Source organism: Lolium rigidum, chromosome 5, assembly GCF_022539505.1.
Source record: "Lolium rigidum isolate FL_2022 chromosome 5, APGP_CSIRO_Lrig_0.1, whole genome shotgun sequence".
NCBI classification, from domain to species: Eukaryota; Viridiplantae; Streptophyta; class Magnoliopsida; order Poales; family Poaceae; genus Lolium; species Lolium rigidum.
The window spans coordinates 259,920,620-259,947,751 of NC_061512.1; the positions used below are offsets into that span (position 1 = coordinate 259,920,620).

Consider the following 27,132-nt stretch of genomic DNA (forward strand, 5'->3'; position numbering starts at 1 on the left):
CTCTTAAAATAGCAATCCATAAAACAGTAGTGCATGTTGCCATCGGTCCATGATGTTTATCTTAAAATGTTGCTCAGTCCATTGCGTTGGAGTTTTCCACGGAAGTGGGGATTCCATACGAGAGCAATTTTCAGAGCACGTGCGCAATGCGCACCTCATGGAGAGTAGAGAAAATTTGGAGAGAGAAGAGTGTTTTTTGCAGAGAGGATTTTGTTTTTTATGGGAGAAATTACTCAAAGTTTTAGACTGTGCACGTAGGGAAGATAGTACCAAACAAGATAGGTTAAAGATCTAGATTTGGAAGGAAATGAATGATGAGGATAGGGATGAGCGCTGGGCACCTGCGCAGCCACACTTTTCCCATTCCAGATTTGTCGCATTGGTAGGTGAGCTTAGCACTGGGCGAGTGATAATCGACATTGGCAAGGAGATGTGCACTGAGAGAAGGAGAGGACTAGGTAATCCCGTCCAGAGGAACTTCACACCTAGGTAATTCCGTCCAGAGGAACTTGACAGGAAAAGGTACAACAACACCTCCTCTTCCTCGATCTCCTAGGTAGCCTCATAATTAGTTTATCCACCCGTGATACTTATTTGTTGGCCTTGACTTTGAAGAGATTGACCTATGGAGGCGCCGATCTGCGCTTTGGTGGACGCCATGTTTAGACTCCCTGCAAAGCTCGATAGGTTACTGGTCAGGCACGGCCACATGCTGCCCCGGGGCGCGGAGGATGAGATACCTCTCATCAAGCAAGATCTTGAGAGGATGATATCCATTTTCCAGGAGCACGGCGACTCGGGAGTAAGAGGACCGTGCTATGATGGTAAATTGCATGATCAAGGAGGTGCGCGAGCTGTCTTACGACATGGAGGACAGTGTTGACCAGTACGAGCATGCTGCTGACACCAGCAGATGGATATTATCTCCCCGCCGCAAGAAGTACAAGATCACTCGACGTAGAGGGAAGATCACCAGGCGTCTCCCGGAAAATCTTAAGTGGCGCCTATGGATGGCCAATAAGATCAGGGAGTTCAGCGTGCGCTCGCAGGAGGTGCTTCAGCGGTACAGCTTGTTTATTAACCACCCTGGTGGCAGTGGCATCAGCAGCACTGCTTCTACTTCAACCAGATGTGCCCCTTTTTTGGGCTCCTGGCATGCCACACCATATGAGAAGCCTGTTGGTATCAATGCCTCTCTGAAGAAGCTTGAAGCGTGGCTAGATAAGGATGGGGACCAGAAGCTCAAGGTGGTTTCTGTTGTTGGACCTGGAGGGGTTGGTAAGACCACGCTTGCCAACGAGCTGTACCGTAGAATTGGAGGGCAATTCGAGTGCCGGGCGTTTGTGCGGACATCGCGAAAGCCTGATGTCAGAAGGCTTCTCATCAGCATACTCTCACAAGTTCGGCCTCACCAGACCCCTCATTCGTGGAAGGTGCATAGCCTAATTGCTGACATCAGGACACATCTCCAAGATAAGAGGTATGTTTTTTATCTCTTGATTCATAAGAACCGCAATGTCCTTGGGTACATGAATTTAAATCTTGTGAGGAGGTGAGTTCTCTTTCTACAAACATGTTACACGTCATCTTGGTGCACGAGAACGGTTTGTAGATGATGTGTTCATTAGTTGGATAATACTTCAGGGTTGGTGAAGAGTTTAATTCATTAATCTTGTAAAGTGAGAAATTATTCATAGAATTTTTCTTAATCTTGTATATCTTGCAAGAAGACCCAATATGAGATTTTATATCTGCCATTAAACTGACAACCGTGCTAAAACATTTCTCAGGTACTTGATCGTAATTGATGATATATGGAATACAGAAACATGGGATATCATTAGCCGCGCTCTGCCGGATGGTAATCTTTTCAGTGGAATATTAATAACAACAGAAGTTGAGGATGTATCTCTGAAATGTTGTGGTTTTGACTCTAAGTATGTTTTTACAATGAAATCACTTGGTCATGATGATTCAAGCAAACTATTTTTCAGCACAGGCTTTGGTCCAAAATATCAATGTCCACCAGAACTCAGTGAAGTTGCAAATAACATTATAAGAAAATGTGCTGGTTTGCCACTAGCAGCTGTTACTGTTGCCAACCTTTTAGTAAGATGGACGAGAAAACCAGCACAATGGGATTATGTAAATAAATCCTTAGGTTATGGCTTGAGGAGTAACCCTACATTGGAAGGGATGAAACAAGTACTCAATCTCAGTTACAACAATCTTCCTCAGCACTTGAAGGCATGTGTGATGTATCTCAGTATATATCAAGAGGACGATATAATTCAGAAGGATGATTTGGTAAAACAATGGATAGCTGAAGGTTTTATCCCTGCAACAGAAGACAAAGACACTGAGGAAATATCCAGGAGCTATTTTGATGAGCTTATCAGTAGCAGAATGATCCAACCTGTACATATAAATGACAATGATGATGTTTTGTCTTGCGTGGTGCATTACATGGTACTTGATTTTGTTAGACAGAAGTCCATAGAGGAGAATTTTGTCACTGCAATAGATCATTGTCAGACAGCTACAAGACTTGCTGACAAAGTTCGTCGACTGTCTCTTCACTTTGGGAATACAGAGGCAACGCCACCAACAAATATGCGATTATCACAAGCTCGAACTCTTGTGTTTTTTGGTGTCTTGAAGTGCATGCCTTCAGTTGTGGAGTTTAGACTTCTTCAAGTTTTAAGCCTACATCTCTGGGGTGATGATGATGATGAGAGCACCAGTTTTGATCTCACTAGAATTTCTGAGCTTTTTCGGCTGAGATATTTGCATGTCAAATGTAATGTCACCTTACATGTACAGCAAATCCGGATGCGAGATTTACAATTTTTGCAGACGCTGAAAATAGATGCGAGAGTAACTGCAGTTCCATCGGACATTATTCATTTGCGGGACTTGTTGCACCTCAGTCTTCCCATCGAGGCAATTTTTCCCAATTGTATTGGCCACATGACATCGCTTTGCACACTTAGATATTTTGATCTAAGTCTTAACTCAACAGAGAATGTGCAGAGCCTCGGTGAACTGACCAATCTCCGGGATCTATGGCTCACTTGTTCATCAGGGCCTTCCTGTTATCTAAAGAGCAACATTGATAGTATGGGCTCCATTCTTGCGAAACTCCGCAACCTCAGATCCCTGACTCTGGAGCCTTCAATTATTCCTGATTTTGAATCTTCAAGCATGAGCATTTCCTGCGATTGGTTGATCATCATATCCTCTGCACCGGTGTTTCTCCGGAGATTTGAGTGGTTACCTCACATTTGCACCTTCTCTAGCCTCCCCAAGTGGATTGGACATCTTGACAAGCTCTGCATCTTAAAGATTGGGGTTAGGGAGCTAGCGACAAATGATGTCGATGTTCTCATAGGATTGTCTGCACTCACTGTTTTGTCGTTGTATGTACGAACAAGTCCTTCACAAAAGATTGTCTTTAGCAATACAGGATTCTGTGTTCTCAAGTACTTCACGTTCACATGCAGTGTACCTTGGGTGGAATTTCAGACTAATGCTATGCCTAATCTCCGGAAGCTCAAGCTAAGCTTCGATGCACATGGAGCAGACCAACACAGTACTGTACCTGTTGGCATTGAGCACTTGTCAGGCCTTAGGGAACTCTATGCAAAAATCGGAGGTGCCGGTGCTGACGACCCTGGTAGAACGGCTGCAGAGTCGGCATTGAGTTGCGCCATTAAGATGCATCCGGCATGTCCGACCTACAACATGCAGCGTGTAGATAGAATGTTCACTGGTAAGGATGATTATAATAGCGGTTTACAAGTGGAAGAAAACATGACCCTGCAAAAACAACATGAGATCCATCAAGTGCTTCAAAAGGACTCCAGGGATCACGGCAGGTATTGCTTTTTGTTTAAATAGATCTGTCATTTAATATGAAGTAAAAGATTACAAACATCTACTTTGTGTAACTATTATTATGAAATGTCTGATGTAAACAATTAATCTGCACTTTTTTTTGCGTGAGTCATTAATCTGCAAACATGCTAACATAAATAAGTAAATATAATTTTACTGATTGTTTGTCCTTCACAGATTAGTTTCTGATGGTAACATACAAACATCTAATATAATGTAACCGTTCCTCCTAAAATATCTAATGCTACAAATAATTTGCACCTAAAATATCTAAATAGTACTTTTTTTACTAGTAGTTAGTTATTGAATATAGATTAGTTTGACTACATTCTTCCTGAGGTGTCTTCGGTTTCAGAATAGTAGTAGAAGAAGGTTTCCCAAATTATTTCTTTGGAAACATATATGGCACATGTAACTGAAACTTTGTTATATCCCAGTTGATTTCTACCACCATTTCATTCCCACCAGTATGACCTTTTATAGTACATCAGATCATCTGGGCTGTTTATTTTGGTGATCCAAATACAGCAATACTACAACACTAAAGTTGAAGGGATAAGTTAGCCTATAAGGGGTATCAGAAAATCGTGACGGTGAACGGCAGGAGATCTGCCTTTTTGCATTATAGAAGAGGGAACTTGATCCAGTTAATAAAGAAACCCGGACCCAAAAACCATAGAACTCTCGCAGTTAAATCAAGGAAACCGACAAAACACCACCATAGGTATTTTAGATAGTTAACATTTAAAAATCCAGCAGCCAGATTTGATCCACATTATGCGCGTTGCAGCCCTGCTCATGGCGGCCGTGCGCCTTGCAATCCTGCTCCTGGCTATGGGTAGAGTATGCCCAAAAATAGCAAGCAGAATGGTAACATTCCTTCGCTTTCCTCTGTACTGACCCCTCACCGATGCGACATGGGGAACATTTCAGGGCAGCGAAGGGTGGCAAGGGCGAGGATCAGCCACGGATCGCCTTTGCGACCAAGTCCGAGGTCAGCCAACTCGATGACGGCTATCGGTGGCGCAAGTACGGCAAGAAGGCCGTCAAGAATGACCCATTTCCCAGGTAACTTACACACATCTCTGTTCAACGTGGCATGTATTCCATGTGTGTGAGAAGAGTGATGTGTTAATGAACTAATAATGGTGACGGCCGGACGGGCAGGAGCTATTACCGGTGCGCGGTGCAGGATTGCATGGTGAAGAAGCAGGTGGAGCGGTCGCACCAGGACCCGGCGGTGGTGATCACGACGTACAAGGGCATGCACACACACCCCATCCCCTCGGCGCTCCCGCAGGAAATGGCGCCGTCCTTCGTCCTTGACACCAGCGGTAGCACAGGAGGCGGCAGCAATATCCAGCCCTCAACACCGTAGTAGAGAAGAAAGAGAGGACACTAGCGTGGTACCGGTTGAACTCATCGCGTGTATATATACATGTACTACATCGCGTGCCCTATATTTATACGAGTACAACAGAAATTAACAAACTATCATCGAGCCAAATTTTTCGTTGAACCATATTTACCGTTGAATCTGGGGAGATAAAGGTGCTCTACCGCTGCAAAGTCAGAAAATGGCTGAGATTGACCTGGATAAGGGTGCAATGTTTCAAATGTTGGACCAAAGGACATCCCACCAAGGAATGCACTACAGATGTTCTCTGTGCAAATTGCACCAAAGATACTCACATTTCGACAAGGTGTACCTGGCTCAAGCAGAGGAAGCCTATCGAAGCCATGGTAGGTTTTGGCGCAGAAGGACTGGGATGCTTTGTTGCTGAGCATGTCAAAGATCCTGGAGAAAACACTAGCCCTGTTTGGTTGCGCGGAATTGGGGCTCGGAATTGGAATTGAGAGCCAAAAAGGCCAATTCTGCTGTTTGGTTGCGCTCGGAATTGGATCTTGGAATTCGGACCCAATTCCGAGCTCACCCCCGCGCGTGTGTAACTTATCCCTTCCCCAATTCAGAGGTCAGGACCTCCGTATTGGCTCTGAATTGAAGCATAACGCTCCGCTCCGTCCCGTAGGCCAGCTCGGGTCCGTCCCCGCCCCCGAGCTCTGCCGCCGCCGCCTCCTCCTCGCCCCCGAGCTCCGTCGCTGCCGCCTCCTCGCCCCCGAGCTCCGCCGCCGCCTCCTCGCCCCCGAGCTCGGCCGCCGCTGCCTCCTCGCCCCCGAGCTCCGCCGTCGCCTCCTCCTCCTCGCCCCCGAGCTCCGCCGCTGCTGCCTCCTCGCCCCGAGCTCCGCCGCCGCCTCCTCCTCCTCGCCACCGAGCTCCGCCGCCGCCTCCTCCTCGCCCCGAGCTCCGCCGATGCTTCCTCCTCGGCCACAAATCCTCAGTCAGCTCTGAATCGGTGCCCCCTCTGCTGCTCGCCGGATGCGGCCGGCGCGGCCCTCCGGTTCCGCTCCTAGCTCCCCCAACCTCCCGTAGGCCGTCCCTCCGGTTCCTTCCAAGCAAAGAAAAAGGAAAGAAATAAAAGGAGAAAAGAAAAAAGGAAATAAGAAAAAGATTATTATGTGAAAAAATAGCATTCTGTATATTTCATTCATATTACACCATTTATATTGTTCAAAGTTAAAAAAAATTCAATTCCACACAATGTGCATCCAAACAGGATTTAGAATTCCATTGCTCTTTTGATTATACAGATGAATACTATGCGCATCCAAACAACAATTATGGTATTCCATTGAATTGGTTAATTTGATATTCCATTGCCAATTCAATTCGGAGCTCAATTCAGTGCATCCAAACACAGAAAAGAATTGCACAGCCGTGATCAAGATCAAGGAGGATACTGCTATTGAAGTATCGGAGAACATATTGGAGCAACACTTGAGTAGGACCTATCCGTGGAAATGGACATGGGAAGCCAAAGAAATTCAGCAAGGGACACTACGGGAAAGATACAATGTGCCGAGGGCCACAGACTGAGTCACCGTCAGCACACCATCATCGGGAAAGCTCTGGTTGAGATAGGTAAGTTGGTCGTGCTGTGCCGACGGTTTTACCCTCGGCATAGTATTTCAAAAAATTTAAATTTATTTTTGAAAAAAAATCAAGTTATGTTTTTTGAAAAAAATCAAATATTTTTTATTTTTCCTGTGCCGAGAGCTTTACTGTCGGCATAGCATTTTAAAAAAAAATCAAATTTTTAAATTTTTTTCACTTTTCTCCTTCTTTTTTACTTGTTAATCTTTCACAATCATACTTTTAACTCTAAGTAAACCTAATCTTAGGTAAAATTGCACTTGTGGTCAACTACTCCCGCCCTAGCATGTTTAACTTCTTGGTTCTCTTCGGATGAGCTTACATGAAAGAAATGACACCTTGTTGTTAATACTATCATATCAATCATATTAACCCTTTGACCGTGATGCTATTAACCCTTTGACCGTGATGCTACACCTCCATATTTTTGAATTCTAAACAGTTACTTCAGTAAACAACAATGAATATATATAAATAATAATAATATAGAATTTGAAAAACAATTAACTGATTTTATTTTTTTGTCTTTTTATTTAATATGGAATAATTAGTATCAGTAAATGCGAATTTGGCAAATAATATGTCTAAATTGATCAGAAAAATGAGAGGAATAGAAATATGACATCCATATCATCTTTTGAACCTACAACTTTAATTTACCAAAAAATCATGAGCATTAGATCAAGTACCTCTAGTTTAAATATGGCATGAGGTCATATTTGGTACGTGTATAGGCTCTAGGATGGGAAGCAAGATCCCGGTCGTGGATTTCTAATCCGATCCACAGGCGGCTATTTTTCATTTTTAGCATGCACAAACGGTTTTTTTTTGAAGCAGCTACATGGGGCGCATTTTAGTATGACGTGAAACCTCCGTGCGGTGATAGTAGACCATCTACGCACCATCTATCACATATCATGTGCAGACGTTAGCTTTTTGGGAACCCGTGCGGCTTCTGGCGGTGTCCCGCCGATTCCGCTGGATACTGGCCGGATTTGAACTAGGGGTCAACTATCAGTCGCTCCAGAAATTTCGAAAAAAAATGTTTATAGTTCTACGATGCATCATTATATTTGCTAACTTTTGTCCGTTTAGTTTGCTTGTGAATGGGTGCGCCCGCACGGCCGGTACGGCGATACCGCATGTCCCGAGGGCCCTGTTTTAGCCAGTTGGAAATTTGAACGAAGTAAAAAAAACTCCCGCAGAGCCTCGTGGCTTCATTTTATATGTCATAGTAAATATTCTGTTTGTCAAAATTGGGATACGGTAATTATTTTGAAAAATCCTTCACGAAAAGGGCTATCACGTTCCCTCAAAAAAGGTTATCACGTCAGGAGTTCTATGGATTTCAGGGGAAATAAGGTGGGAAACGGCCTCGGCATTACCATAGTTTGCCGAAACGAGGTCATATTTGGCACGTGTGTGGGTCCTAGGATGGGAAGCAAGACACCGGACACGGATTTCTAATCCGACCCACGGGCGACCATTTTTTCATTTTAGCGTGCCCAAACGGATTTTTTTGTGAAGCAGCTACATGGGGCGCATTTTAGTATGACGTGAAACCTCCGTGCGGAGATAGTAGACCACCTTTGCACCATCTATCACATGCCATGTGCATGCGTTAACTTTTTGGGAACTCATGCGGCTTCCGGCTGTGTCCCGCCGAATCCGCTAGAAATTGACCGGATCTGAACTATGGGTCAACTATCCGTCGCTCTAGAAATTCCGGAATTTTTTTTTAGTTCTACGACGTATCATTATATGTGCTATTTTTTATCCGTTTAGTTTTTCGCGAATGGGTGCACCCGCACGCCCGGTACGGCGATACCGCATATCCCGGGGGGCCTGTTTTGGCCAGATGGCAATTTGAACGAAGTCAAAAAAATCCTACGGAGCCATGTGGCGTCATTTATATGTCATAGTAACTATTTAGTTTGTCAAAATTGGGATACGGCAATTATTTTGAAAAATTCTTCACGAAAAGGGCTATCACGTCTTGAGTTCTATGGATTTCAAAGGAAATAAGGTGGGAAACGGCCTCGATATGGCATAGTCTGCCGAAACGAGGTCAAATTTGGCACGTGTGTGGGCCCTAGGATGGAAATCAAGAACCAGGACGCGAATTTCTAACCCGACCCACGGGCGACCATTTTTTATTTTTAGCGTGTCTAAATTGTTTTTTTGAAGCAGTTACATGGGGCGCATTTTAGTATGACGCGAAACCTCCATGCGGCAATAGTGGATCACCTACACACCACCTATCACCTTCCATGTGCACACGTAGATTTTTTGAAACCCGTGTGGCTTCAGGCGGTGTCACGCCGAATCCGCTGGAAACTGACCGGATTTGAACTAGGGGTCAACTATCCGTCGTTCCAGAAATTCCGGAAAAAATACTTTTAGTTATACGACGTATCATTATATGTGCTATTTTTTGTCCGTTTAGTTTGTTCGCGAATGGGTGCACCCGCACGCCCGGTATGGCGATACCGCATGTCCCGAGGGCCCTATTTTGGCCAGATGACAATTTAAACGAAGTCAAGAAAAAAATCTCATGGAGCTACGTGGCGTTATTTTATATGTCATAGTAACTATTTCGTTTGTCAAAATTGGAATACGAGCAATTTATTTTGAAAAACTCTTCACGAAAAGGGCTATCACGTCCGGAGTTCTATGGATTTCAGGGGAAATGAGGTGAGAAATGGCATCGGCATGACATAGTTTGCTGAAACGAGGTCATATTTGGCACGTGTGTGGGCCCTAGAATGGGAAGCAAAACCCTGACGCGGATTTCTAATCCGACCCACGAGCGACCATTTTTTCATTTTTGACGTGTGTGAAAGCCATGAAACCTCGAATATTATAGCTCATTTCTAAGAAGATTTGTTTAGATATTTGAATATTCCATTTTTGATGTTTTTCTAAGATAGATCTTATTTTTATGCAAAATTTGATATATTATACTTAATTTTCTCACTTAGAATGATTTAGCTATGTTTTTTCGAAGATTGAGGTGGAGAAATAGAAAATGGCTATGGCGACGGTATAACCATCGGCATAGGTCTGAAGTGAAAAAAAAATTATGCTGACGGCTAGACTGGTCCTATGGCGACGACCAGAACCGTGTCAACGGTGGCCGTCGACATCTCTGACCTGAACCGATGGCCAGTTTAACACCGACGGCCATCCTTATCGCCGCTCTCTGGAAGTTCATGTGCCGACGGCCCCAATATTTGACCGTCCGCACATACGGCGACCGGCGGCACATCCGTGCTCTCCCGTATTGGGATCTTTACTGTTGACTTTCCAACTCTGGAAGAAGCAGGTGAAGCGGTCGCACCAGGACCCGACGGTGGTGATCACCACGTACAAGGGCCTGCACACGTACCCTATCCCCTCGGCGCTCGGCGGCAGCACGGATCTACTCCCGCAGGAAATGGCGCCGTCCTTTGTCATTGACACCAGCGGCAGCACAGGCGGAGGCAGCAATATCCAGCCCTCAACACCGTAGTAGAGTGACACTAATGTGGTACCGGTACGTTGAACTCATCGCGTATACACTGGCGGAGCTTCTCAAGGGCAAACTGGGCCATGGCCCGCCCTGCCCAGGAGGAAAAATAGCTTTTACACCTATGTAGCATCGATAAAGCCCACTAACCCAACCTAGTTCACGTGAGAGAGGCAGGCAAACATGCAGTTCATCCGTTCGGCAGTTCTCGTTCCACTTGGTCGCTAGGTTGTTCCTGCTCGTGAGCGGCTCATCCATGGCGCTAGTTAGGCAGCAGGCGCAGGCTGCCAGAGAGCTAGCTACGGCGTACGGCCAGCAGCGGCGATTAGACGACCTATTTAGAGAAGAATTGATTTGCTTTTCAAAAGACAGAGATGATGCAAATGACGTTGAGGAAGACTAGTTAAATGCCATCCCTACTATTTCCTTGTACCTAACTAGTTTTCGAGGCTGAATGCGAGCTGTGTATGATCCGTTGAACCAAATGTACTGAGTATTGACTAATACTCAGTTGTCTACTGAAGTCTATAGTTTACATCAATTTTTTATGCTCTCCTTTACACTAGTAGAAACAAGGGCTTTGGTTTTTTGCCCCAAATGGCTTTTGCACCGGATTTGGCACGAACCGGTGCTAAAAGGAGTCATTAGCACCGGTTCGTGGTGAGCAGCCAGCCGAGGGACCTTTTGCACCGGTTTGTGTTACGAACCGGTGCAAATGAGGTATCTTTTGCACCGGTTCGTAACACAAACCGGTGCAAAAGGTTCCTCGGCTGACACAAAAGATACCTCATTTGCACCGGTTCGTAACACAAACCGGTGCAAAAGGTCCCCAGCCCTATTTCAGCTGAGCTACCCGGCCAAACAGCCCACTCACTTCATTTTTGCTAGGAGAAGGTGTGTGTGTTGAGTGCTACCTTGCATTTCTTTGGCATGCACACAAGGTGCTCGATGAAATGTCCGAGAGAATGATTTCGCTTGATTTTACACAAAATAAAAATGAGATGAGGTGCCGGAGCGACACTTAAGCTTTCTCCTCTTTCTTTCCCTCCTCGATCAAGGTTAAACAACTTTACCCTTTCATTTGTACGGTGCTAATATCCACTATATATATTATGATGTTTTGTAATGGTTTTTTGATAAACTTAATATTTGATGCGGATGAACCGGCGACAATGGATGTACGTTGACCGACGTCTGCCCGAGTTCACTTCGGGCCTGAAAGAATTTTTCCGTGTGGCTGAGGAAAACCCACGGGCGGATGGTTATATGTGTTGTCCATGTGTTGATTGCCGGAACTTAAAGCAATACCCTGAATGGCAAGTCATTCACTCCCACCTGCTTTGGAAAGGTTTCATGCCCAGCTATAATTGTTGGACCAAGCATGGAGAAAGAGGGGTTATGATGGAAGACGACGACGAAGAAGAAGAGGATGATGATATGTACCCTAACTACGGTGATACCGCAACGGGGCATGATGAAGATGAGGAGGCAGGTGGAGGTGATCAAGATGAAGAGGCATCGGATGAGCCCGTTGATGATGATCTTCGTCGAGCCATCGCCGATGCACACAGAGATGCAGAAACCGAAAACGAGAAGCGAAAGTTAAAGGGCATGTTAGATGATCACAAAAAGAAGTTATACCCAAATTGCGAAGATGGCAACACAAAGCTCGGTGCCACACTCGGAGTTGCTGCAATGGAAGGCAGAGGCTGGTATATGTGACAAGCCATTTGAGAAGTTACCGAAAATAATGAAGAGGAGGTTTCCAAAGGATAACGAATTGCCCGACGATGACGTACGAAGCAAAGAAGGTTCTCTGCCCTCTAGGATTAGAGGTGCTGAAGATACATGCATGCATTAATGACTGCATCCTCTACCGCGCTGAGTACGAAAATTTGGAAGAATGCCCGGTATGCAATGCACTACGGTATAAAATCAGGCGAGATGACCCTGGTGATGTTGAGGGCGAGCCCCCTAGGAAGAGGGTTCCTGCCAAGGTTATGTGGTATGCTCCTATAATACCACGGTTGAAACGTCTGTTCAGAAATAAAGAGCATGCCAGGTTGTTGCGATGGCACAAAGAAGACCGCAAGAAAGACGAGAAGCTGAGACACCCCGCCGATGGGTCGCAGTGGAGGAAAATCGATAGAGAGTTCCCGGACTTTGCGGATGACGCGAGGAACTTAAGGTTTGGTCTAAGTACGGATGGAATGAATCCTTTTGGGGAGCAGAGCTGCAGTCATAGCACCTGGCTCGTAACTCTATGTATCTATAACCTTCCGCCTTGGTTGTGCATGAAGCGGAAGTTCATTATGATGCCGGTGCTCATCCAAGGCCCAAAGCAACCCGGCAACGACATTGATGTTTACCTACAGCCATTATTTGAAGAACTCTTACGAGTTGTGGAGCGAAGGTGTACTTGCATGGGATGAGTACAAACAGGAGTCATTCAACCTACGAGCGTTGCTTTTCGTGACCATCAATGATTGGCCTGCTCTTAGTAACCTTTCGGGACGGACAAACAAGGGATACAATGCATGCACGCACTCGCTTAGATGAGACCGAAGGTGCTTATTTGAAGAAATGTAAGAAGGTTGTGTACACGGGGCATCGTCGATTTCTTCCAAAGAGGCACCCCATCGAAAGAAAGGCAATCATTTCGGAGGTGAGGCAGATCACCGGGAGAAGCCTGAACTCCGTACCGGTGATGCTTTACTTGATATGGTCAAGGACATAAAAGTAATATTTGGAAAGGGTCCTGGCGGCCAATCTGTTCCCAAAAAAAAGGCTTCGAAGAAAAAATCTGTTCCCAAAGACGTTGTTACCGGACACGCACCCATGTGGAAGAAAAAATCTATATTTTGGGATCTACCCTATTGGAAAGTCCTAGAGGTCCGCTCTTCAATCGACGTGATGCATGTGACGAAGAATCTTTGCGTGAACCTGCTAGGCTTCTTAGGCGTGTATGGGCGGACAAAAGATACACCGAAGCAAGGGAGGACCGAGTATCGTATGAAAGTCCCAAAGAACAAGCAAGAACTGAATTACAAGACGGATACGGAGAGTCGCTTAAGTCCTGGCAGCTACGCTCTTACCAAAGCGAGAGAAGGAAATCTTTTTGAAGTCCTTTACGGTATCAAGGTGCCGTCCGGATTCTCATCAAATATAAAGGGAATTATAAATATGGCGGAGAAAAAATTCCAAAACCTGAAGTCGCATGACTGCCACATTATTATGACGCAGCTGCTTCCGGTTGCACCGAGGGGGCTTCGCGTGAAAATGTTCGAATACCCATTGTGAAGCTATGTGCATTCCTTAATGCAATATCTCGAAGGTAATCGATCCGGCTAGTCTTCCAAGGTTACGGAAGGATGTGGTGCAATGTCTTGTTAGCTTTGAGTTGGTGTTTCCACCATCTTTCTTCAATATTATGACACATCTCCTGGTTCACCTTGTCGAAGAGATTGCCATCCTCGGTCCTGTCTTTCTACACAATATGTTCCCCTTCGAGAGGTTCATGGGGGTCTTAAAGAAATATGTTCATAACCGTGCTAGGCCGAAGGAAGCATCTCCAAGGGCTATGGAACAGAGGAGGTCATCGAGTTCTGTGTTGACTTTATTCCCGACCTTAAGTCGATTGGTGTTCCCGAATCGCGACATGAGGGGCGACTAAGTGGAAACGGCACGCTAGGAAGGAAATCAATGATATGTAGGGACGGCATTTCTTTCACTCAAGCACACTACACGGTCCTACAAAGTTCCACCTTGGTGGCCCCGTATATCACCGATCACAAGAATATTGTACGCTCCGAATATCCGGGGCGATCCGAAGACTCGGATAACACATAAACATATGCGGACATTCGGCGGTTGGCTCCGAACACATCTCATTAATAACAACGCTATTGAAGATCAGTTGTACTTGTTGGCCGGGTCACCATGTTCGACTATACCTGACTTTCCAGAGGTACGAGATAAATGGAAATACCTTCTACACGTTCGCCCAAGATAAAAAGAGCACCAACCAAAACAGTGGTGTCCGCATTGATGCAACAAACACTAACGAGTGGGGAAAAGGACACATATTATGGTTACATAGAGGAGATATGGGAACTTGACTATGGACCTTCTTTTAAGATCCCTTTGTTTCGGTGCAAATGGTTCAAGCTTGATGGAAAAGGGGTAAAGGTAGACCAGACTGTACGGAATAACAACGAGTGGATTTCAACAATCTTGGTTACGAGAGACGAACCATTCGTCCTAGCCAATGATGTGGCTCGGGTTTTCTATGTGAAGGACATGTCCTCCGGACCGAAGAAAAGAAAACAGAAGGAAACGAGCTCATCCGATGAGCCAAAGCGTCACATAGTTCTTTCTGGGAAAAGAACCATCGTGGGAGTCGAGGACAAGACAGACATGTCAGAAGATTATAATAAGTTTGCTGAAATTCCGCCCTTCACAGTGAACATTGATCCAACCATCGCGTTAAATGCTGAAGATACTCCATGGTTACGGTCGAAGCGATCATAATGTATTAATTAATTATTATCTTGTACCTTGATGAGCTCATATTGTGAAGCGTTTGTTGTGATATGTATCGAGTAACATTGGTTGTTTCAACTAAATGCTCTTTCCTCCGAGAAGCTCCCGGAAGCCCTATTTAATTACCCTGAGGTACTAGTTGTTGGGTGTATATATACTAGCAGCTTCCGAGCGGGACTTGCGGGAAGAGTTACTCGGGCAAAGCTTCCGAAGATGTCTAAGATGGCCAGCCATCTAAGACATCTTCGAGAAGCTTCGACGGAGAGGCTCTTTCCTTCGAAAAGCTCCTGGAAGCCCTCCTTACCCTGAGCTAGCTACTGGTTGTTGGGTGTATACTAGCAGCTTCCGAGCGGCACTTGCGGGAAGAGTTACTCGGGCGAAGCTTCCGAAGATGTCTAAGACGGCCAGCCATCTAAGACATCTTCGAGAAACTTCGCCGGAGAGGCTCTTTCCTTCTTGGTCGTTGCCTCTCGAGCTGCTCTCTCTCTACTCTCCCCGGAGGGGCTATATATAGCAATGTGTCTCCAGATAATCCCCCCCGCGATGAGGCCACCCCAGATAAGGCAAACACCAGATAAGCCTCCCCCAGATTTAGCCCCCCATCTTTAGCACCGGTTCCAGCCAGGAACCGGTATAAAAGGGGTATATAAACTAATCCACCATCTTTAGCACCGGTTCAAGCCAGGAACCGGGATAAAAGGGGTATATAATCTAATCCACCATCTTTAGCACCGGTTCAAGCCAGGAACCGGGATACAAGGGGTATATAATCTAATCCACCATCTTTAGCACCGGTTCAAGCCGGGAACCGGGATAAAAGGGGTATATAATCTAATCCACCATCTTTAGCACCGGTTCAAGCCGAGAACCGGGATACAAGGGGTATATATATAAACTAAAGACAACGACTTTATTGAAATTTAACAAGATACATTAACTAAACTTAAACTAAAACAACGACAACGACTTTATTGAAATTTAACAAGATACATTAACTAAACTTAAACTATAACAACTTCTACTAGTTCTTCCGCGCATCCGTTGCTGCCCTCCTGGCTGCCGCCTCCTGCCGCAACTCCTCCTCACGACGACGCTTATACATCTCCTCACTATCCGGATCCGCCACACGCGGCCGCTTATGCAGCTCCTGGAGACTCTGCCTCTCAAATGCTTCTATGGTAGCTGCTAGCGCCGCCTCCTCCCACTCCTCTATCTCTGCGAGCTGCGGGTCCACCTCATCCTCTGCTGCCCTCCTTGCTGCCGCCACCAACCGGTGCAAAAGGTCCCATGAATAAATTCCACGCGCGCGCCCTTTCTTCTCCATTCGCGCGAGGACCAAAATACGGGGAGACTACGCCAGAATTTCGCCCGCCCGCGCCGCCGCCGTCGACCGCGCCTCCCCGCCCGCCGCGCCGCCGCCGTCGACCGCGCCTCCCCCGCCCGCCCGCGCCGCCGCCTCCCCGCCCGCCCGCACCGCCGCCTCCCCTCCGCGTCCGCGCGCCCGCGCCGCCCCCGCCCCGGCCTCGCGCGCTGCGCCGCCCCCGCCCGGCCCGCGCGCCGCCGCCGCCCGGCCACCTCCGCCCGCCCGGCCGGCCCCTCCGCCCGCGCCGCCCGGCCGGCCCCCTCCGCCCGCGCCGCGCGCCCTGCCCGCCCGCCGGCCGCTCGAGCCGGAGGTGAGGCGCCGCGCCCGCCCTGCCTCCTTTTTTTTTTAGTTTTATATTTAGTTAGGAAATTTTAGTTAGAAATTTGTATTGGAAATTTTAGTTAGGAAATTTTAGTTAGAAATTTGTATTTGGAAATTTTAGTTAGGAAATTTTAGTTAGAAATTTGTATTTGGAAATTTTAGTTAGGAAATTTGAATATGTAGGTTTTAGTTAGGAAATTTGAATATGTAGGTTTATTTAGATGGAAAATTTAGTTAGAAAATTAGTTAGATTTTAAATAGTATGTGTTAGAAAAATGTTACTTTGATTAGTATGTGTTAGATGGAATATGTAACTACTTTATTTAGATGTGTTAGAAAAAATTTAGATGGAATATGTAACTACTTTATTTATATGTTAGAAATATATGTTAGATAAAAATGTATGTGTTAGACAAAAATAGTAGTATTTGTTACTAAGATATATATATATATATTCATAAGTAATTTATTCAAATTCAATATTAGTTTGCATACGATGCCGCGCCCGCCGCGTCCTGGAGCTAGGACAATTTTAGATGAGTTGCGGCGGTTGGGGGAAGTTCGGGACCGGGCTCCGCCGGGGTGGCATCGGGAGGTGTTATCTTCGGGGCGCGCACCTTGGTGCGGAATCCGGGTCCCGTCGTCGACCCGGATATTCTATGGTGGAGGTCTTATGGGCCACGTTCGTTTCGGAGGAGCCGGCCCCGCCGGAGGTGGTAGCTCGGCGCATTGCAGCGGAGGATGAGCATGTTCGCCGTTACATGTATGCGTTAGACACCATGTATAGGACCGGATGGTCAGTTATGCGGGGATCTCATGTTAGCTATGCTCCCGTTACTTGTTCCGTGGCTTTGGGTGTTCACCCGGCGTGGCTCGGGACCCGGTCGGCGCCGTTGAGAGCTTGTAGTGTGATGTATTAGGGACCGATCGAGCTATATGTGTAACTCAGATCTTTGATTATGTATTCAGCATTATCCTTAATTTGCACTTATATATATGTGTAACTGTAATATTTGATCATTTATTTATATCATTATCTTGGTTAATTACTGCTTCGTTGTGTTTATAGCATTAGAATAACTTGTAAGTCTTTGCAGAAACTATGGAACGAGACCTAGAAAAAGAATTCCTCGTCGAGGAGATTATCCGTGATGATCGGGATATCACCTCTCTTTACCTAAACCAATCCGGCGAGGGAGACGAGCGAACCCGTGGAGACGCCTCCGGTGAGGAAGATGAGCAAGACAACCGTGGAGACGGCTCCGGTGAGGGAGAAGGTGACGACTGCGAGGGAGAAGCTCACGACGCCGAGGTGTATATATATTAATTAACCAAGCCTCCAGATTTGTGCATATACATGTATTAACGTTGTTTCTTCTTTTAGACCTCCCGATCAACAAACTCTACTGGCAGAACTAAACGAGGCGCGGCCAGAAGGATGGAAGACCATGAAAGGTTCACCATCACGGAAATCGCGATAGATGGCGAACCGATTTCTCCCAAGGCTCACGCAAAAAAGTTTGTAAGTCAATGCGGAGTTATTGTTAGGGACACCGTCCCGATCACCACTCAAGAATGGAAGAAACCTGGAAAGGGGGACGAAGGAGTTACTTATGTCGACACGAGATTAAAAAGTCTGATGTTTAGGAAGCTGCTGGTAAATTTCACCTTTCCGCAGCCAACTGACTCTGATAGTGAGAATGACAGGCCAGACCCTGAGGATCCCGAGCTGAATAGCGTACAACGAAGAGTTAAGAAGTGGGCTCTTAAGAAGATGGCAGTACAGTTCAACGACTACAAGAAGAAATTGGACAGCTTCTTTGTCAAGAAAGGGAAGACTCCTGATTTCAATGGCCCCTATGAGAAGATAAAAGACCACTGGGAGGAATTTGTGAAGTTAAAGAAATCGGACAAGGCAAAGAAAAGGTCTGACACCAATACGAAAAATGCTTCTAATAAGATGTACTTCCATACCATGGGGCGAGGAGGCTACAATGCTGGCAGGCCTAAGTGGGAGAAATGGGAGAACGAGCTAATTAAAAAGGGGATCCAGCCGGAGGTACCGAAATGGAACCAGCGGTCAAGGGATTGGTTTTACGCGCATGGGGGCACGTTGGACGCACAAGGGTTATGCATATATACACAAAGACATAAGGAAAACCCACTTCCCATCGAAGCCTTTAGAAATGTTGCAAAGGAAGTTGAAGAGGGAAGTTCCGTCCCGAAAGAGAGAACGACCAGCTCACACGCGCCCTTGGGAATCCTGAACACTCGGGACGAACACGAACCACATCGGGTGGCAAGCCGTGGTGTATTGGGTTTCCTGCGAAACGAAGAAATATCCCGATAGAAGCCGTCGGAGGCAAAAGGATGTGGTTCACGAACGCGTTGCTAAGCTAGAGGAGCAAGTGAGGATGATAATGTCGAGCTCGATCACAGTCACCCAACCTCAACCTAATCCGCAGATAGAAGAAGTTGCATTCGATGCTACCGGCCGGGGATCTCAGCGGAAAAGCGGCGTGGCTTCCACGGAGCTGCTCGGTGATGATGCACATGTGGATCCGCGAGATGGCTCCTCCCTCCCCTGTGGAACCGCAGATGGATCTTGATCTCTACCCTGTAGACTTTATCACAGAGTCTACACCTTGTGAGCTACATTTCCAAACGATGGGCTACTTAACGCTCAAGGCAGCGGTCGGCTATGTCTTACCGCCGCATCCGATCAAAGATACCACTTCAAGCCGGTTCCACCTGGCTACGCTGTTGCCGGGGTGGATCAAGTTATGGATGGGTATGGGCCGCTGAGGCTTGACCACCCAGCCGGTGAAGGGGATTTGGTAGAGCTGGGAGAAGCCAAGAACACTACAGTTCTATGGCGAAAAGAATTCATTGTGATTCCGGGTTGGAAGGCGCCAACAAGGTCTCCACCGAGGCAGCATTCTCCACCGATGCAGCCGTCTCCAGTGCGTGAGCCTTCCCCGCCGGCGCGTGAGCCTTCCCCGCCGACGCGTGAGCCTTCTCCGCCGCCGCGTGAGCCTTCTCCGCCGCCGCAGCCCAAGTCTAAGAGCAAAATTAGGCGGTCCGCTACGACACAGCTGAGTCGTAACGGATCACCGAGACGCAAACAAGAGCCCCTCCCAAGAGTGCCTAAGGTTCCTCCCAAGAGACCTTATGACTATACAGTTGAGGAAAATGCCAAGATCGTAGCTGAACAACACAAGCAACAAATGTTGAAATTGAAAAAGCCCCAGCTTGAGCCGGAGCCAGCTATATCTCTGGAAAAGAAGTTGAAAATGCTGAAGAACCTTCATCAACCTGAGCCAAGTCTTTCATCGAACTATGACCGGTCTATTCGCAAGTCAAATGTGTCAGCAAAAGATCGGTGGGAAAAAAGTAAGGTAGAAGGGAAACCAGTTCCCCTACTTGGAACCCAGAAAAACTCGTGCCCCCCGCTCCAAGTGTATCCCGATGTCCTATCGTGCCTTGATCCGCAGATGGTAAAACTATACAAAGATGAGGCAGATGCGGCCGGTATGAGTATTCCTGAGTACTTAAGCCGCATCGATGCAGATTTCTTGTTCAAGGGTGAGGATGTCCAAATAGCATACCAGTACAAGTACGGGCAACCTCTTGTCGAGCCGAGGAGTTGCCTAATCTATCAACACAACTGCGAAGACTGCATAATTGGTACATGGATGCATGTAAGGATGGTAAGAACTGGATCATGGTGGCAATCACAGATGATCACTACGGGCGAAATGACGTGATGAACATCGAATTTTGTGAATTATTTCAGTTATTCAACCAAGACGCCCTCGACAAATCTCTGCTGAGTGCCTACCGTCCGTAAGTATTATTTATGTAATTAAGTCTCTACCGCGGCTCGTCCATTGCATGCATATAACCATACTCTCACCTGTACTATGCGGAATGAAGATCCGCGAATGCCGCAAGGGGCAAATCTATGATCTTGGGTTCGTTGACCCATATACCGTGAATGGGTATACTGTCGACCACTCTCCCAAGGACACGGAGAATAACTTGGTATATGTCTTAAGGAAAAACTCATACAAAAGGGCAATACTATTTCCTTACAACTTCGCGTGAGTGTTACCTGTCTTCACACATTAAATCTTTTTCGCTTACTCCATGTGTTAAGTGTAATTGATGAGTTATGCATATATATGTGTGTCCGCGGGTTTCACTATATCCTGCTAATCATTGAACCCGACACCGGGATAGTAGAAGTCATGGACTCGAAGAGTAAACCCCTTGAGGCGTGGGGGGACATGGCTGATATCCTCCTCAAGGCTTGGAAACGGTTCACCAACAAGTCTCCGGGTTTAAAGAATAAAGAACTTCGAATAAAACATGTACCGGTAAGTACTACTGGCTAGGCCGCGCATCTCTTTGATTCTAGTTTCAATATACCATTATTATCATCCTTGATTATATATATATTATTTTGATTGAACTTTGTTCTCGTAAAGTGCTTGAGGCAGGAGGACGGGAATAATTTATGCGGGTTCTACGTTTGCGAGTTCATCCGCCGAATACCCACCATAAGAGGGACATTTTGGAACAACTTGATGTAAGTAAACAACATTCATGGCTTTATATTATCACCTTCTGTTTCATTCACATACACACACATATATATATTGACCACCGTACCTTCTTTAAATTATTAGATCCAACGGTTGCGGAACGGTCTTCTAGCAACCGAGCGTGTACGAGCAATTCAAGAAGAGCTGGCGGGATTCTTACTTGAGCAAGTCATAGCTCCGGACGGAGAACACTATGTGGCCGACATGCAAAATCACCGTTGATGTAGACATATATATATATGCATGAACTCGTGTGTCACTTTGATCGATATATATATGTAATATAATGGTTTGCTATATATATATATATATTTGAATTGTCTGCATTAATATTATACCGTGTTTCGAATGGGGCAGAGTCTCGCCGCGACAGCGTTTTAGTGCAATTCCCTGCCGCGGCGGACTCGCCGCGGCAGGGAAGGGCACTAAAATGCTGCCGCGGCACAACCCTTTGCACCGGTTCGTATTACGAACCGGTGCAAAGCCCCCCGCCGAGCGCCCCACAGCCGGCCACGTGGAGATCCCTTTAGCACCGGTTCGTAAGACAACCGGTGCAAAAGGGGGGGGCCTTTTGCACCGGATGGTTTGCACCGGTTGCCCATCCGGTGCATATGGCCTTTAAAAACCGGTGCAAAAGGCCATGTTTGCACTAGTGTTAGTTTGGCCCGCCCAGGATTTTATTTGAAGCTCCGCCACTGCGCGTATATATATACATGTACTACATCGCGTGCCCTATATTTATACGAGTACATCAGAAATTAACAAACTATCATCGAGCCAAATTATTAGTTGAACCATATTTACCGTTGGATCAACTTAATACTACACCACTAAATCGGTAGTACGATGCATGTACCGCTGTACTTATTTCTAATGTTAAGTTGGGATTATAGACTGAAACTTGAGGAATTTTCAGGTGACTGTGCACCATGTTGGAATTTTTTTTGCCTAATATAGCCTCAGCCCACTTAAGTTAGTTCATAATATCTTAAAATCCTAAAGATTTTTTTTGCGAAAACGCAAAAAGGCGATGGGTTGATAGGAAAAGGAAACACTAGTGAAAAACGGGGCTTCAGGCCCAGTTCGTTTGGGCCATCAGTCCCGGTTTCCAAACCGGGACCAAACAGGCGGGACTAAAGGGTCCCCCTTTAGTGCCGGTTTAAATATGCACCGGGTCCAAAGGCCCCGCCACGTGGTGCGGTCAGGGTGATCGTGGTGGAGAACCTTTGGTCCCGGTTCGTGGTACGAACCAAGACTGGAGGGTCTCTGCCACGGCAGAAAATTGCCGTTTCTCTGCCGTGGCACAGGTTTAGGGTGGAGTAGCGTTTCTCTGCCGTGGCTGAGTTTCAGCAATGCATACATCATTCAAGAAACCACAAAACATCGTCATGAATATATAGACATCGTCAACAACACGTAATGCATGCATATTTACAATATAAAGTCGGACCTCTTTACTAAATCTATCTCATATATGCCTAACGACTACGAATATGTCGTTCAAGATCTACGAACTTCCGATAGTACTCTCCATCAAGTGCCTCGTTAAGAAACAATCCCGCGAGTTCCTCTTGAATTGCTCGTATGCGATCCTCCGTTATGAGAGTGTCCCGCAGGCGTATCATCTATATTAAAAAAAGGAGATCAATATATATGAATGGAACTCAATACAATTGATGGTAATAAGATTAATTGTGAAATATTGTTCACGTACACGAGTGTGGTGTATAGAATCCTCTGCATCGCCATCTGGCGAATGAACTCGCAGACGTAGTATCAACATAAGTTATTCCCGGGATCCTGCCTCATACACACTAGTAGAAAAAGGGCCTATAATCCCGGTTTATAAGGGCCTTTAGTCCCGGTTTTAGAACCGTGACCAACCATCCGGGACTAAAGGCCCTCCCCTTTAGTCCCGGTTGTAAAACAAACCGGGACTAAAGGTCCCGCCACGTGGGCTGCTGGCGCGCGTCGAGAAAATGACCTTTAGTCCCGGTTTGTAACACCAACCGGGACTAAAGGTTATTTGTTAATTTTTTTAATCCATTTTGTTATGCCCAATTATTTTTCGCTCCTCCTTTTTTTTCTATTTTTTCAGAATTTCTAGTATTTCAGTTATTTCACTAGTTTAGTCTCTAACTACACTTAATCTCTAACTACGCTTATTATCTCTAGTCAAATTACTTACACGTGGTCCAACTTCCCGCTCGGTCACCCATCCTCCCACTACTCCAGCACTAGCACGCTTAACTTCCAAGTTCCTTTCCCATCCCGCTTCCAAGTGCTTCGCGCGCATGTTGTGATAATAGTATCATATCAATCCTATTAACATGTTGGTCGATGTCACACTTATTTATTGTTCGAATTCCAAATAATTATTTTAATAAACAAAACTAATGACGTAATAACATGTTGGGATAATTATTTTTTATTTTTATTTTAAAAAATATTAATTTTTAAATTGTATTATAATTGTTTTTTAATATTAAAATTTTATTTTTTTGCCAAACTTTGAAAATCTAAAAAATTGTCTAACTTTATGGTAATGTTTATGCATGATGAAATTATTAATTTATGCATGATGAAATTATTAATTTATAAAATTTAAAAATATAAATCCTGAATTTCTGGCAAAAACTAAAATCTTCCTGCTTTCATATTTTCATTTGGAATTTTGAGAATCTAAAAATTGGCTAACCGGGTAAACAGTTCTGCATAATTAATATATAGCGTACAAAAAGAATATAGTGAGGATAGTTGTTAGTGCAAATGAATGAGCTGAGCTACAGACTTAATTACATAAATAAATCACTTACAGGCAGTAGCAACTGATAACAGATTTGTCGAGGGCGTCTTGATTGAATAACTGAAACAGTTCTTCTAACTCAAGGTTTATCTCCTCCCGCCCCCGGAAGTAATGCTCATCTCTAAGATGCACCGTGAGGTAACGATCACTCCTTCGACAGGCTTGCAAGTACCATTCATGCAACCTTCGCATCTGAGGCCCTATACGCGCGAGCTGGCCAGGTTTGACGAGATCATTTCTATATCTATACTTGTTGCCGACGACTTCAGTCGTAGGAAAGTAATCTTGGTACTGTACATCTGCTCCATGACCTCTAGCTTCCCGTTCGATCAACGATGCCGTCTCTGGATCATCATAGGAATGCACGACGAGGTGGGGTACCGACTGATTACCCTGTTGCCCAAGCTGGGAAATTTTTCTCTCTTTTCTCGCTCTAGAGGACTGTCCAAGAGAGCGGTCATAATCAGATGCCAACTCAGCTTTCTTTGCTCTCGTATCGGCAAAGTGCTTCACTGTATGCGGTGGTATAAACATCTTCTTCAGCGCAAGAAACTCCTTTTGCTCATCAGTCTGCTCATGTGGTAACAACTCTGGAGTTTGTGCCCTCATCAGAGTTGATGATCTCTTCGGAGCTGTAGGAGGTGTCGCGGTTAGCTTCCTATTTTGCTTAGGTGGAGGCGGCGGAGTCTCCTGACGAGGAGGAGGAGGCGGTGGAGTATTCTCACGCGGAGGAGACGGCGAAGCCTGAGGAGACTGCTCATGCACAGGGGAATCATCATCGCGCAGAGGAGAATCATCACGCGGAGGAGACTGTGTAGGCGGTGGAGGAGGCGGCCTGCTTGGTGGATTCTCACCTCGAAACACAATGTTCTCCTTCCGCCATTGCACGGTGGTTCTACGGGTTTCTCCCATTTCTTTGATTTCCCCATCTTCACCTGCAGGTTGCTCAAGGACCAACAGCTCATAATCTCTCATCACTTCATCCACCATCACGACAGCAAAGTCGTCTTGGACCGGACGACAATGGTAAGTCCTTGTAGGTAAGAGAATGCCGACCGCCGCCTTGAAGGATAGGTTGAAACATTTAACATGCAGCTCACAAGGACGGCTCTCAGTGAGATCATCCATGGGGGGATAGCGAGGAGGCTCGACCACCTGGTCATCATCATTATCCTGTTGAGTGTAAGCCACACTGCTTTTCCGGTGTTGAGATTGCAGCGGGACGATAGCATCGAGCAATGCAGGATCTACATGCTACCCGCGAGCCATCTGGGATGTAAGTACTTGGGTTACTAGGGCAACTTGGGCTTTCATGGCGCTCATTGAATCCTCTAAGGACGATATGCGGTCTGTTTCCCTTGCCTTTCTCCTCTCATGGCTTTTATTAGGAAATCTCTTCCTTTCCGCAGGAAAGCCATACTTCCACGGAATGAAGCCTTCTGTGCCCCGTGTTCGTCCGCCGTGTTCTTTGTTCCCAAGGGCGCGTGTCAGCTCATCGTTCTCTCTTTCGGGCTGGAACCTCCCCTCCTCCACGTCCTTATGTGCTTGTTCCAGGGCTTCAATGGGGTGCTTCAGATGAGCTTTCTTATAGATACACCTCCCTGGGTCCAACTTTCCCCCAATCCCGTAGAACCACTCCTTCGACCGTTCGGTCCAACCGTGTGTCCCTAATCGGATCCCTTTCCCGATCAGTTCCGCCTCAGCTGCCTGCCACTTAGGACGGTTAGACCTGTATCCACCTGGACCCATAACTTGGTGATATTTCTTCAACGCAACATTTGCCTTATTTGTTGCCGACCTTTTCTTAAATTCTTCTGACTCCGTGTTGTACTTCACGAATTCACCCCAGTGATCTTTTACCTTCTCACTGTCCGGAGTCTTCTTTTTCTTGATAAGGCCGTGATACGTCTCCAACGTATCCATAATTTCTGTCGTTCCATGCTTGTTTTATGACAATACTTACATGTTTTGCTTGCACTTTATGATGATTTCATGCATTTTCCGGAACTAACCTATTAACAAGATGCCATAGTGCCGGTTCTCGTTTTCTGCTGTTTTTGGTTCCGGAAAGGCTGTTCGGGCAATATTCTCGGAATTCGACGAAACGAATACCAAACCTCCTATTTTTCCCGGAAGCGTCCGAACACCGAAGAAGAGTCGGAGAGGGGCCGGAGGGCCACCACACCATAGGGCGGCGCGGCCCGGCTCGGGCCCGCACCGGCCTGTGGTGTGGCGCCCCGAGTGCCCCCCTGCGCCGCCTCTTCGCCTATAAAATCCCTTTCGACCTAAAAACACCGTAACTCTTGACGAAACTCCGGAAAGACTCCGGGGCGCCGCCACCATCGCGAAACTCCAATTCGGGGGACGAAGTCTCCGTCCCGGCACCCTGCCGGGACGGGGAAGTGCCCCGGAAGCCATCTCCATCAACGCCATCGCCTCCATCATGCTCCGTGAGTAGTTCCCCCATGGACTACGGGTTCTAGCTGTAGCTAGTTGGTATTCTCTCCCCCATGTACTTCAATACAATGATCTCATGAGCTGCCTTACATGATTGAGATTCATCCGATGTAATCGGTGTTGTGTTTGTCGGGATCCGATGGATTGTTACATTATGATTGTCTATCTACAAAGTTTATGAAGTTATTGTTGCTGCAATCTTGTTATGCTTAATGCTTGTCACTAGGGCCCGAGTGGCATGATCTTAGATTTGAGCTCTATACTTATTGCTTAGATTGTATCTACAAGTTGTATGCACATGTCACTGTCCGGAACCAAAGGCCCCGAAGTGACGAAATCGGGACAACCGGAGGGGATGGCGGTGATGTGAGGGACACATGTTTTCACGGAGTGTTAATGCTTTGCTCCGGTACTCTATTAAAAGGAGTACCTTAATATCCGAGTAGTTTCCCTTGAGGCCCGGCTGCCACCGGCTGGTAGGACAAAAGATGTTGTGCAAGTTTCTCATTGCGAGCACGTACGACTATTATTGGAAAACATGCCTACATGATTAATGATCTTGATATTCTGTCTTAATGCTATTTCAATCCTATCAATTGCCCGACTGTAATTTGTTCACCCAACACTTGTTATTGGAGA

At 46.2% G+C, this 27,132-nt stretch overlaps 1 pseudogene; it reads left to right on the forward strand.

Moving 5' to 3' along the window:
• The first annotated feature begins 466 nt into the window (after positions 1 to 466).
• LOC124657537 lies at positions 467 to 10,400 on the forward strand (annotated as a pseudogene).
• The last annotated feature ends 16,732 nt before the right edge of the window (positions 10,401 to 27,132 follow it).